Source organism: Dromaius novaehollandiae, chromosome 2 (genome assembly GCF_036370855.1).
Source record: "Dromaius novaehollandiae isolate bDroNov1 chromosome 2, bDroNov1.hap1, whole genome shotgun sequence".
Lineage (NCBI taxonomy): Eukaryota > Metazoa > Chordata > Aves > Casuariiformes > Dromaiidae > Dromaius > Dromaius novaehollandiae.
In genome coordinates, this window is record NC_088099.1 from 103,825,337 (window position 1) to 103,840,284 (window position 14,948).

The following is a 14,948-nucleotide window of genomic DNA, read 5'->3' on the forward strand; positions in this document are numbered from 1 at the left end:
GCTGCTTTGTTTGCAGCTAGGTGGTGACATCAGTGACCTGTTTGACCATAGCAGAGACAGCTTTAAGGTGTCTGTAGTAGCATCGATAAGTTGTGTCCTCCATGTAAGAATGTGACTAGCTGCGGGTGAGGGGGTATGGACACAATGAAAGGAGAGACTTTGTAGAAATACTCAAAACAAAGGATGTAAAGCAACCAACCCAGATGACCAGTGATGTTTCCAAAAGGAAACAATAACCTACCAGAAGGCAATGAAGCTTCATGCCATTTATCAAGAAGTGCTGAGGAATTTGAAAGTGAAGCAAAACATAGCAAAAAAAAAAAAAAAAAAAAAAGAAAAAAAAAAGCTGTTCAAAGTATAAAGAAAATACCAAGAGACAGAGCATTGCTTCTGAAGACTAACAACCCTGCAAAGCTCCCAGGTCTCCAAGGAGACTTATGGTCACATTATGCAAGGATAATGTGCAAACTCCTTGCTAGTTTAACAGGGCTCTGCGTGGAAAGCGGACCAGGGCCTGGCAGCCAGTATCAGCTATCTGGGGAGGACTCTTCAAGAGGATAAGCATGTACAGCGTGATCTTTCCCCTATGACACTCTCCCCACTTCTGACTGTCAGCTATTTAGGAGCTTTCTGAGCCACAGGTGTATTCAGATCACAGTGCTTAGTGTGTTCCCTGCGCCATGATTTTGTCTGATCCTTTCTGAATCCAGTTCCACATTTATATTGGTTGTGCTCTTTGGAATGAGGTGATTTCATCAGTTTACGTTTGTGTGTGAGGCTGATGTGCAATGAAATCTTAAGTGATTTAGAAGTATCAGGAAGAATCCACTGCTGAATGCAGCTATGTAGCTCAAGATACTGAAAGTACAGGATGATGATGTGAGGCTAAAGTAGCACTTGTCTACTGTTGGTGATGGTGACAGCCACCAATTTATTCTTCACAGTAGAGTCACATGAGAACTCATAATCAGAATCGGAGTCCAGTTTTTGTCAGGAAGTCTTTTTTTCCCGGACATGACAACAGATGAAGATAAAGTTCTCTCTAGAAAAATCATTGCGTGTGTCAGATTATTTGTGTGGGGCATACTTTTCAGATTATGATAGCGATGGTTATGCACAATCAGTGGTAGATTCCTCCAGCGTATCACAGTATCTTCGTATTTGTACTGGAAAGCGCCAACCAATTCAATGAAGTACTGACCAAGATGGGACATCATAAAGCAGAAAAATATTCCATTATCTTTTGCAAGGAACACATGATGGAGGAGGCTGCCTCACACTAACAGTGTGGTGCAATGTATTTATTTGCAAGCTGAGATTTTATTTAAAGGAAACCAAGCACTAAACCTGGATAATTAAGGGAGTACATCTACAGACTGGACAACTCTTAAGAACAGATTTACAAGGGTATTTAGTTGTTTAATAGTGCAAACAGGCATCTAGAGTACTCTGCAGAACAGCTTAAGTACCTAAAGCCCATTGGCTTTAAGAATTTTGAAGAGGATAAATACCTTTGTAAGTCTGGGCCAAAAAAATTGTTTGCATCACTCAGCTGGCAGACAGAAAGCCTCTATAGCAAGTATCAATAGGTTAGCTGCTCAGGCATGGTAAGTATCTGGCCACAATACTAAATGTATTTAGTATGAATGTAAAATGTATTTGTACTAAATGTACAAAGAGGAAGCAAAACTTTAGGTGACCACAGGTAACCCAGGAAGAAGTCATGCTCCTGAATACACCCTTGCTACTGCAGTATATTCTGAATGTCTAACTTTGAAGTCATGGCTGTTCATAAGCAGCCTTTATTTTACCTTCGGCTTCTACTGCAGTCCCATTTTTAACCTTGGCTGTTGTTTTGAGAAGGGCTTTCTGGATGCTACCATCTGTCTGTCATCAGTTACTGCTCAGTCATACGCAGTTGTGAGAAAATGTCCTGAAACAGCAGAATATTCTTTTCTCTCTAGTTTCTAAGCTCATGCTTCATAATACTGTAATATCTGATAATCTCTTCCAATTTTCTCTCTTTAGTAGTTAACAGTCACTTTGGCAAACTGTTTGATTTAAAACTAAGATTGTAATTCTTTACCTCAGATACATACATACAAAGACATACAAATTATGTCTTTTTGCCCATTTTTATCTCTTCAGCTACTACAAACAACAATACAATGCATTTTATGTGACTGACTGTATTATGAATTTTGGATCTCATGAGTGGTACAATCTCAAAATATACTGAGTAATAGTACACATAAATCCCCTTACATGCCAACAGTCTATTTCTAGTATTACCCATGGATGAACATCAGTACTTCATAAAACCAGAGTAGTCCTTTCTCTTTGCAGAAGCAAATGTGTATTGTAATACAAAGATAATAATTTTATGAAAACTGTATGGTTTTAACTGCATATTGCTTTTTGCCTAGATGAACCCCAGTTAGTACAAAATTCTTAGAGCTATAATTTGTGAAAATCCTACAGTCAGATTTGTTAGCCTAGTCTCCCTGCAGTGTATAGCATCCCATTAAATTCAGAGGCATGGCTACATATGCATTTCACATGTGTACTTTCAGACTCCTTGCACAGTTTTACAATATTTGTTTAAAACTACCATTGTCCATAGATTTGATCTCAGTTAAATCACATTTTTCACTAGAGGAGTTTGCAAAAGCACACAGGAGCATTTAATTCACAGGAGTGAATTACTTCAAGCTTTGCTACAGAAACATATAGGCCTGACCAATATTTCAATATTTTACTGAGGCTTGGACCTGGATCTACATTTGGCAGCTCAGGCTGATCAATAAATGAGGGCTTTTCCATACATAAATGTTGCACCAACTCAACTACAATCAATGTTTTAATTTAGTGCCAGTAGTGCAAAATGCTTTGTGCACGTCTGAAGACCTAAAAGCCTGCAAGGAACTGACTTAATTCTAATGAATTTAAGCCAGATTAAAATCTAATCAAGAATGTCCACATGGGATTTTGTAAGAATTTAACTAAATTTCATAATATATATTTGGGTAAACAGATGCAACTGTGTGCGTAAGTGAGCCGAATACTATAAAATTATACTGAAGTCATTCTTCAAGTCTCTCGACTTATTTTCAAGAACTGCAATTTTATCCTTAAGCTCACTGTAATTCAGATGAAACTCTTTCAGTTGCATGCTGATCAGCTGTTGCATCAGACAGGAGAGGAAGGAGCACCAACAAGACCTATAACAATTTACAATGTATCAGCCATTATGCTTTCAGTTTCTCCTAAGTTTTAATAATTAATGTCCTGCAAATAGCAGATGGCCCCAATTCTTTTTAAATTACTGTAGTTAAAAATATGTATTTTTTTTGTCTTCTAATATGGCACCAATTGTTACTGCTTCTGGCTCCAGTGCTTCCTTCTTTCTGACTTACACTGTCTGATTTATTTCCACTCCTTTGCTTCAACTGAGAGACAAGTTGAAAGTAATTGTCACTCCAGACAGAAACACAGATATATATCTGTTTTCATTTTAAACATCTGGGAAAAGGACTTCATTTTGAATCCATATATAATCCATAATTTGGAAATCACACTGTTTCAAACTCCACTGAGATCTTGCCTACACGGGAAGACTTACCAGTCTATCACTTCTTTCCTTTGTATCAGTTCCTCTAGTTTGAGTCTCTGTGTAAACACTCTTGTTCTCATTCAGAGTATCACTCAGGGACAAGAATTTAAGGGTCATCAGTTACAGTCAGCTATAACTGCAGGTAACCATACAGTACACATCTATTTTATAACGTTTCACAGTAGCAGAACTCTTAACTACAACACATCACAAACACTTTCCCATATCCTGTAACAAAATGTAAGATTTGGAGTAATCCACTGCTGCAACGTAGTGCAGGAAAAAATCAACACTATCATCATCTCCGTGCTATGTCCCTGCAATAAGAGACCATGGCCCTCACAAAGGAGAATGGCAAGAAACCCAAAGCTGATGGTCCCTGTGTGTCTGACCTAAGTCAAATGGTTTGCTTTCACCCTATATCTGACTACTGGTTTCTCTCTGAGCACCTGAGCAGAACACACCAACTTTCTGACCTCTACAGGCAACTGAGAAAGCCACAAGATACGGAATTTTTACTGTGCAAGTATAGTGTAAACAAATTGTGAAACATCCTCTTTCAGATCCTTCTGAAGATACTAATACTTTGGGTACCCAAGGGGTCTTAATTTCCCCTCCCCAGAAATTCTCCCGTTCTGTCGGTCCTGCACTTAAATGTATAAAGTTCCATTTTTAAAATAGCATTGGCTCCTTGCCCTCACTACTGTTGTTTGGAAGATCATTCCAAGTCTCACCCTAGAAATCAGTTAGGACTTTTTTTTCTCATTTCTGATCTAAAGTTCTTCACAGTTATTTTATAACCCCTTGATTTTTGTGATGATGTTACTCCTGAGTTTTTATCCCTTCTTGGTACCTACTTCAATCTCTTTAATTACCTTTTGGTCATCCTTCCTCTGCAGCTATTCCATTTTAAACTCCTCTTCTTGAACACAGGTGAACAGACCTGAAATATTCCAAATAAGGTCTTAGCAGTGCTTTGCCCAATGCTACTCCTGCATCCTCATCTCTACTAAAAATACCTCAGCTAATGCATCTCAGAATTGCATTTTACAGCTGCTTCATAATGGTAGTTCACGATCACCCTCCAATAACCAATACACCAAGATCTTTTTATTCCACTTGGTCCCCTGTGATGGATGGTATTTTTTAGCAGTGTTTGTGCTGGTATATCACGTTCCTTTAAGAAAGAAGGGACTGAGTCTGAGTCATGTCTGCCCTTGTGGAGAAGGGGAGGCTGCTCCTGCTTTGGAGCAACTTTGCCTGCCTGGAGGGGAGAAACTTCGGGACAGCAGAGTGGTGCAGGCAGAGGAAGAGGCAAAAATCCTGCAGGGCAGCAGAGGGACTGAGAGACTGCTCTAAGAGGAGCAGGGAGCAGAGCCAAGGCTAGACCTCTATAGTGAGAGAAAAAGAAGTGTCTTATGGTCCAAAAGGAGACGACACAGACTTTTCTGCAACACAGAAAGCCACTCAGTGGATTCAAATCATCACTGGACACAAGGATCTAGCTAGAAAAGATACTGTGTGCAGGAAGGGAGTTGTTATAAACTCACTTTTTATTTCTGTTCCATCTCACCCAGACACTTTGAGTTGTCTTTGTTTAAAAGATGAACTGTTCTAGTTTACATGATAGTAAGACCTGGCTTTTTGAGTTTTAAAGCCTTTTTTATCTTCTTTGGGGAGCTCACTGTAAGAAAAATGTCTAGGTGGACTGACTGCAAAGTTCAGGCTGAATTAATATTGCATGAGTGCATGACTTTGTGCTACTGCACTTGGAATCATTTCTTTCACTTGTCCTTAAGCTGAAAATGATTAAACTGGGTAGTCTCAGTCTCAAGACTGTTCAGGGAGGAAGTGCCAACAGAACCCCTTCTTCATCCTGAGAACTTCTCTTTTAATACATTGCAGTCACACGCTAGTCAGCACCTTATCGACCTAATCAGTTCTTGTGGTAATCCTCATCACTTCCACTTCAGTAATGATTTGCCATCACGCTGTAACAAGTGCTGTTCTATTGCATTGTCCCTCTCTAAAAGACCAATTATCTTATCCAAAAAGATTTTAGGCTGACACTATCTACTTTCGATAAAACTGGGATTGTCCCATTTTGCTTATGCCTTCAGGGCTTTAATTACTCTTTCTATCAAATATTTTCCAAGACTTCGTAAAGTGTTGCATTCAAACTAAAAGACTCAAGAGTTATCTGGATGATTTCTCTGTTCCCCTTTTTTAGAACATAAAAATGAAAGGAGAGAGAGTATACTCTATCATGTCGGTATACTGACATGAGAACATTTATTCTGTAGGTAGGGTCAGAATTTGTATTCAGTTGAAAAGAGCCATCTTTTAACAAATTTTTGGCTTCTTTCCTAGGTATAATACACTCTGATCAAGGTTGCCAAGGTTGCCAAATCTTCAGCTTTGCAAGAGCTGCCCGCCTACATGCCAATTCATAACAAATATAAAAGATTTCACAAAAAACTAATTTCAGCAAAGCCTCATTTTTCATCAAAACACTATGTCAAAAATATTAATCAGCTCTATCCATAGATTTCTTTTACTCTGTAGTCTTTTCCATCATCTCTGTGGTCTCTATGACAAGCTTAACTGGCTGAATTTATGTTCTGTTTGGGTTCTGACACTGTGACCACAACCTTGCTGCCTGGGTTATTGTTTAATCATTTAAGTTTCAGGTAAACATTGGTTAATGTCACTGGTGCACTATGTAAGTGCATTTATGGGGTAGTATTTCACTAGAAGACATATATCTAAGAGTCTTTTCTTGTATAAATTATCTTAATTTCAATAATATTCACAAAGATTAAGGAATAATTTAAGATGTATTGTCATAATTTTAAAATTTGTTTTCAAAACACTTTTCAAAATACTTAAGCTCATGGAGAATTAATGGTAAATACTGAAAAACTGTTACAGACCTCTTTCCATTTTTATTTCAAAGAATACTTGGTGATGTATTTATCAGGCTATTCAAAATGTTTATGACACTGTGAGTAGATCTATCCACAAATGACATAGCTTCATGGATTTTAAGCCCAGAAGGGAATACTGTACTACACAATATTGTACTAATGGTTCCCTCTACCACAGAAGGCCATACATCTTATAATTAATCCCTACTTCAAATCCAACAGCAATCTTGCTTTGAAATTTTCCAGTGATACATCCCTTACAATTCTTGCTTAGACATTCCAGTGGAGATTTTTCTTGTCCCAAGATATTTTAATTTTATTTCCAGCTGTGACTTTCAGCATTAGATCTTCTTAGATTCTGCTTATTAGGAGGAAGAGCCTTCTTCTAGTGTATGTTGACAATCTTCATAGCAATCAAATCACCCCTCTACCTCTGCATCAGTGAGCTCTGACTGTCTCACTATAAATTGTACTTCTCTGTCTTTAATCATTCTGTGTCTGTCCCAAAGCAACAATTTAACATCTTTCTTAAGGGAGTATTTTGGATAGACAGCATTTTGGTAGGCAACAGTATACCAGTCATTGTTACCTCACTGCTAACTCCAGTGGTAACATAACCTCCTGTCTTACTTGCTGTTCCCAAGGATTATAATAACGACTACATCATACTATGGAGATTTGTTGACTTGATTATTCCTCACAACACTTCATTCTTTCAGAGTCATCAACTTCCATACTATTGTCCCACCTTCTGTAAGTATGACTTATATTCTTTAAGATGTCTGTGCTGAAATATATTTTGTTTGTTTGCAGCTGGCTTGCTGAATAATTCATGTCACTGTCTTGATGTTCTGTCTTCTTCATTGTAATTCAACACTCCCCCACAGTTTGTGAAACCTACAGGTTTTATCAGTAACTGCTTGATGATGATTTGCCTTTTACAGTAAATATTTTTAAAATCAGTTTATGATCTATCATGTTGAATTTTACTTGGGATACTTATGCAGTTGATAAGCATTGACAGTCCATACAATGAATCAACAAGACTGATCAGGAAAGCAGCCTGTATGAAAATGTGTTTTGAGTGAACTTGTATTTCATGTAACAAAATTTGGCAGGCTGTGGCCAAATCCTTCAGCAGTGCACTGCTTCTGCTTTGTGAGTCAAGACTGAGTTTTTAAATTATAGAATGAATACTGTACTATACTTTTAAAATGTATCTGCATTTTCAGAGAAATAATCACTGAGTTTAAAAAAATGAGGCCCTTTTCAGAATGTGAACATTTTTGCAGATACAGTAGTTATCTAAATAATACAGATCTTCCCAGTAATACAGACCAATGAATTGGAAGACCAAAACTCCATGTTTTTGAAAATATTTCAGCAGATAAAATCTCACCTGCTGTGTTTGTGTTTCAGAGGTGCACCGAGCCTGGAAAGGGTGTGGTGGAGGCATAGGAGCTGAGAGCACCAGCCGCAGGAACCAGCAGAACCAGTTCTGCTCTGTATAGCCTGGGAAATCCTGCCTTCAAAGACATGACTCGATTGCTTTTACTAGAATATCCAGCTCACATTCAGGTAAAATTCAGACTATAAATCACTGTCTTCTGGGGCTTACCTGGATGTAAGCCATTTTCATAAGAGCACACATTTCCCTGCCATATGACAACAGAATTTGACTGGCATGTTTTGGATATTTCTCCAAGTGTAAAACCAAAGAGAGCCACGGCAACTTTTTTCTCCCAAAACTGTAGGAGTCTTTTTTTCCTGGGAATCAACTCTTGCCAACATATACCCCAATCGCAATCCCATTTAAAATGTAGTGTAAACGCACTGCTTAGTCCAGGCCCTCCACTAACTGCAGATGCTGGAACCGCTGGCATTTATCCCATTATTTAGGTTCTCTCCATCTGTCCTTCAGAAGGAGAGTGATTTCACTATGTGTATGCTTTTTATAGACAATAGAAAAAAATGTTCCTTTAAAAAAATCAAATCTAGTTAAATGACGCTTAGAAACAATAGCAAGCAGTACCTCATATTAAATCTGTAGCATTTAAACATATGGAATGCTAAATAAATCCAAATATGTGTTTTTCTCATTTGACTGGACTACACAAACCACAGTTAGTCTCCTGTATTCATTGTTGATCAAGGAAATATGAACAATTGTTTTGCTGACAAATCTTTTCTTTGTGCAAATCTACATTTACAGATCAAGCTGATATTGATAACATTGTAGTCACAGCACAATTTTGTTTCTGTTACATTGGGATTACTATCTTTCCTTCGTGTAATTCATAATGACAAGTGCTATGTATAAAGAAGGTTGTGGAAAGGTGAACAAATGGAGCATTAAGATTGAGTCCAGTGGCGATATCAGGAAGGGAAGAGTCGGTAAGTCATTATATATGATACATAGGTCAAGACAGACTGACCTGAACAGCTAACAACTCATTAATAATGTATTTGTTCTCAAGCAATCTTTTGATTGTTCATGGATTCTCTCCTCACACATATATTTTTATGTTTACATATTGTTTTCATCCACGGTGGTGACAATCCTTCAAGACTCATTTCAATTTGAAAGAGTAAAGGTTTCCAGAAGAGTGAATCTACCCTAAATGAATGTCCTCAGGGGACTTCCTTAGATTGCTATGATCTTTAGAAGGGGACATTTTGTTTTAAATGATGGAGACAGTTTGTCATGGGAATTCCTAAATACTGAATGTTAAGGTAATTCACAAAGCAATTGAGTTAACCAATCTGATATTGTATTATAAAACAAAACAATTTACTAAAAGGTTATAGCTCAGACTGTAGGAAAACTTGGCTATTATTTAGGAACAAACAGAAAAAGAAAATTTACTGAAGGAAAATACTCTCTACCTGAGATTAAAAAGGAGAAATAGGTCAGCTATAGACTGTAGGTTTGAAACTGATAAATACAAAAGAAATTTAGGACAAGAGGCTATTACATCAGACAATTAGAGGAAGGAAAGGGCAGCTGATAAGTAGAGACTGTAATTTCTCAGCAGAAGAATTAAGGACTATGAACAATTCTCTGCTTTTTTTTCACCCATTTGCTCTGTATGTATGTCTACTTTTACTTGATGGCTGGCAGTGCAGGGATGTGAGCTTACTTAGCTCTAAATTGCCATCAGACAAGAGATTTAAGGGATGAATCTAGGCCCTCCTTTAAGACACATGAAAAACAGACCCATTATAGCTTGATTCATATGGAACAAGTCACTAGGCTGACACCCACTCATTTCCTTTCAATCACAGTGCAGGGGAGTTTCCTGTTTAATCACTTCTCAGATGGTCATAATTTTGTTAGGTTCATCCTTTTCTCTTGATGATCACCATGAATTCAGTATTAGAAAACATATGATATGCTAATTAGGAGTTGCTGTACTGTGTATAGAATAAATAGCTTGGCTGAATCAACAAGAAGCTGGAAATAATAAACACAGAGAGAAGGTGGGGTAATTGGTCAGGTAAAAACAAATAAAAAAATCCCTCTTTTATTCAGTTCATGAGGACAGCGGTTACATACAGACTATAGAAGTTCGCACAGGAAGTATAAAAGCAGGAGAAGACTGAGAGTAAAGAAACTCAATAAAGTCAACAACTGCTGTTGCTGATGAATGAAAATATGTCGACAATTGGGTAAACTAAAAAAAAAAGTGCTGAAAATATACCAAATTAGGCAATGGAGTAACAGTCTGCCCTATTATTCTCTACAATTCAGTAGCTGTTCTGGTTCCATTTAAGGATGTAGCCATTTATTTAAAAACAAAAGAGATAGAAAATAAATGTAAATTTCTAGGCTTGTTTAAAATGATTGACGGAAATTATCACTAAATCACGGATATGTCTAACACAGGTGGTAACATGTAGGATGACAGTTTTATCTGTAATAAGGTACATCCTGTGCAGGGCTCCTTACAGCACAAAATCATTTTTCCAGACAGCTTTCTATTCCACATAGAAAATATTTTCCATGAGTCATTTTGTCCAAATGTAAAAGCGAATTAACTTTGATTGTTCTTGTGTCCTTTTATGTTTGCTGTCTAAGAACATTTAGGTGATACAATGTGTGCAGAAAGTGAATTTTAAGGGTAGTCTCCTCATGTTCTATTGGATGCTGTATGTTAAACTCTCCAGTATTCTCCATGCTCACCTAGTTAGTTTGTGAAAAATTAATGTGATGCTTAGGATCATGTAAAAAATGGTAATTGCAGAACTCCAGAGCTCCCTTTTCTGCCTCCTAAAATCCATACTCATCAACAGTTGAATCATATATTCTTCATCTTTCACCCATCAAATACTTTTCTGCAGCTCTTTTGAATTAAGAGTATTAAGCGAGTTCCTTCCTTGCCACATTTGCCACAAAAAATGAGGCTGTCATTCACTCCCTCTGTAATCAAGATAGCTGAACAAGGGCCATCTGATCCTCTCTTGTTACTTCATGACAAAAATTATTTTGAGAAAATATCTGAAGATATTGCTGAGATAAAAAGTGTTACATGAAGTGAGCATGCATGGTTGGTCATTGAGAACGAGGGAAGCTGAAAATAGAACCTCCCTGTGAAAAGCACCATCACAGACCTCAAATACAGCACCAGAAAGAGGACTATTAAGACAAAACAAGAGACTGAGGGAAGATCAGGGAGAAACGACTTAAGAATTGTGATCTTCCACAGTGGATGCAAAAAAAGGAGTACAGTGGTGTTAGCTGGTGATAAGGGAGCGTGCAATAAGAACAATGATGAATCTTTAACATAACATGTAATCTGACAGATAGAAGTAAGAGGAGCTAGTGAAGGAGGGCAAAAGATCTTTATGCTTCTTTCAATCAGACTGCTCATCAACTAATGCTACCAGCAACTAGCTTCGATCAAAATTATCCAAGACTGTTAGGTTTCATCCCAAGCCTATTCAAGAAGCAATTACTTATACTTATAGGCTTGAATGATTTATATCTACCAGGAGTGTTTACTGACTCTTTCAGCCAGAATTTAGCATGGAAGTTGCACAATCCTGCTTGAGCACATCTACTGATTTGTTGCATGCCACTGCTCCATCTCTTGAGCTATCTCTGGCAGTCTTCTGGTATTGTGATCAGCTGATCAATCTAAATAAAATGAAGTAAAATGAAACCAGCAAAAGTCAAACACAAATTCTGCTGGTTCAGGAAGCTGAACTGGTTCACACTGCAGATAGAGGAATGTCAGAGCGAGTGCAAAGGAGGGAATAGGGCATGCAACTGAGGGTGGGTTAGAGGAAAAAGCACAAGGGGGACTGACTGGTTTTGTGACAGCCGTACTGTGAATATTCACCTTTAGATATTGGAGGATAGCCACTGCTCCTTTGCACAAAACCCCTGGATTTGGTTATGAGATTTTGAAAAACAGTAAGAGAATTTCATCCTTTAAAAAACCTGGAAGATTCAGATACAACATAGAAACGACAAGTGCTGGTGATTTTCCCTAATGTGCTTAAGGACTTGATGGAAAAAGGGATCAAATTCAACACATGAAAAGCCATTACTGAAGTCAGGAACTGAATTATACTATTTTCTTTCCTGCAACTTTTAAGCTGGTAAAGGAGAAGAGAATGTTTTGTTTTATGAAAAGAAGGTTTGAAACAAGTCCAATATTACCACAACAGAAGACCCTCTCCCCACTAAAGATAATGAAGACAAGATGACATGAAGTGTCTTAAAAGATGGGTGACTATTTTGTTAAATTTCAGTTTTCAGTTTATTCTTAAACTGTGATGGGTAAAGCCATTTCATCTTCCTTTTTAACTCTTTGTTTTCCTTTCTTAAGGTCTCCTTGATTTTACCAGCAGAGGGAGCAGGTTGAAGAGCAAATGGGTAGGGAGAAGGAAGTGACTCTGATTGAACTTTGATCTTTGCCCTTTCTCCAGACAGAGAAAACAAGGGCAGGTTTCAGCAGCTGCTGTTAGTGGGTCAGAGGATCCACGACAGGAATATACTTGCTTTGCTTGAATTCTTCCTTCTTCCTTTTAGAGTTACAGCTTCTGGCAGCAGAGCTGTCTTTGAGAGCTTGACTATTCTACTAATCCTGGCTCATTTTCATCCCTGTGGACTGGCAATATTTAGCAGAAAACTGTGGATGAATTCTCTAGTTGACATTTTTAACTCAGCCACACACTACTTCCAACCCTTCCTTTAGCCTCTCTCATGTGATTTCACTATGTCTCAACCATTTTGCTAGTATTGGGCTTTACTGTAAATCTGGAAACATCCAGCCTATTTGTGTAAAATGAATACTCATAAGGGAATTCATATCTGAATAATGCAATGCTAGTTTTGATCTCATGGAGGAGTCTTTCAGTTCACTCACCGCTCTCGTAAGGGGATTTGATATGTTAAGATCTTGGTCAAGACTAATGAATTACAAGCCATTAAATGTTTTATCTGAAATTGTTAGTGTTCTCTTAAAAGCACCTGTTTTTCTTCCCCTCTCTCATTTCTGTCTATTCACAGATAGCTTCCTCTGCATCATTCCTGAAAATGAAATGGACTCAATGCCTAATAATGAAATTAAGCCAATTACAGTTTCTGATTGTGCACCAAAGATACTGCAGTTTTCTCCTTTTCAGAAAAACTCAGCATGTAGAAAGACGGAGACTAGCACTCTTTCTCTTTGAATTAAAAGCATTTGGGTAGTTTGGGGTTATTTTCCTTAAAACAAATGTCACTTTATGGGACATGGAAAACAGTTTACAAGGATTAGGTATTGTTCTGTCCTTAGTAAGGAGGCAGAGGACCAACAGGATCAGGTCATAGATTTAGTGAAATTCTTGATAACAGACTTCTCAGACAGACACTCCTGGTAAAATCTTTACAAAGTAATTAAACACAAACATGAAGTAAACAGGCTCCTCTCAGTCCAAACTCAAGTTGCCTTTTTTCAAGCTCCATCGTGTGGGGTTTTCAGCAAGACAAACTTCTTCCATACAGAGCAAAGGTGAGAACCCAATAGATTTGAAACCAGTGTCGTTTGAATCAGATCAAAGGCAAGTAATTACTAATCAAAAAGCGATCAGTGACCAGTTTTTGAAATTCTATCCAGCACTTTACAAAAATGATTCACCACCCAGCACAGGGGAAATGAGTGGCTTTGTAACAACTGTAGGCTCCCACAGCAGAGCTACAGGTGTGGCTAGTCTCTCCTCCACCCAAGGAGATAAGCAAGGCTTTGAAGGAAAAGAGCAGAGCCAAAGCCCTTAGCTCTGTTGCTCAGCCTGGAGAAATACACCAACTCTTCAAGAAAATGCTCAGCTTTGAGCTGGTAAGCAGTTACCTAGACAATCTAGCGAAAGATTACCACCAGCTAGAAGAAAAGTTTTAAAATCTCTTCTCCCTAAAGTGGACAACATTGTGCAGAACCACAACCAGTTGTTTGCCTATCTTCCTTATAAATGCTCATATGAAATTATTTTAGGCTATACCTGGTAGGAAATTTGAGGATGTCATGAGTGACCTTGTCCAGGCTAATCAGGTTAGATTTGTTTTCTAAAAAGTTCAGACAACAATCAGTTGATTAGTATTATGGCATCCCATCCACATTCTATAGTCCTTAGGCAGCCATTCTGCTCTAAACAGAGAATGTGTTTGACTGACTGAACTAGCAGGACATTGAATATTAGATAAATCGGTAGTTGGCAACTTTTTTTCCATTTGTGGACTCATAAATGTTTTCCAGTGAAAGCACAGATCCCTGAAGAGTGAATTTAACTGACTGACAATAGCCTTGTTCTTCTCAGTTGCCTTTCCTGGACCCCTCAGAAGTATCCTGATCATGGACTGAAAATCACTGATACATATATATGTTCACATGTGACTCTGTGTGTGAAATAGTCTCAAGTCTAATTCCCTGATAAACACATTTTTCCCCTTGTCTCTTTATTAACCTCTTTCAAGCAACTACTCAGGAGTGTCTCTTCACCCCACTCTGACGAGAATGTACTCCTAAGGAATACAATGGTACACGTGTGCTCAAGACAAGAGTTTAGAAGATAAAAATACTTTCACCTGCAAATGATATCCTCTTGCTTGATACAATCCCAGATCAATTTAGTCTGTACTGTATTCTTTATAAATAAATTAGAATAAATTGAAAGGACTGATCATCTCATTAAATGGGTCGGTAGCACTCCTTCTACAGGGCCACTCAGACTGAAACAGAGGAACTTCAAACACTTTGGCATGTAGTTTCCAAAGGAGATTCACAGTCAAGGTTAACCTAGCCCCATTAATTATGCAGTTAGTAAATGACTTAAATAAATGGCAAGTACTACTTCTCTTCCTGTGGAGAAAAGTTAACATTTGAAATGAATACTGTCCCTGGCATCTTGTTTATTTTCAACTCTCT

General features: G+C 37.8%; 2 long non-coding RNA genes across 2 annotated transcripts in view; one reads left to right on the plus strand and one right to left on the minus strand.

The window, feature by feature from the left end:
* Positions 1-14,948, minus strand: part of LOC112991999 (uncharacterized) — a 146,564-nt gene that overhangs the window by 58,257 nt on the left and 73,359 nt on the right. The window lies entirely within an intron of this gene.
* On the plus strand, positions 7,111-14,696 carry LOC135327547 (uncharacterized). Its single transcript, XR_010387855.1, has 3 exons — positions 7,111-7,293; positions 7,960-8,118; positions 8,753-14,696. It is a non-coding gene; the product is annotated as an uncharacterized LOC135327547 (long non-coding RNA).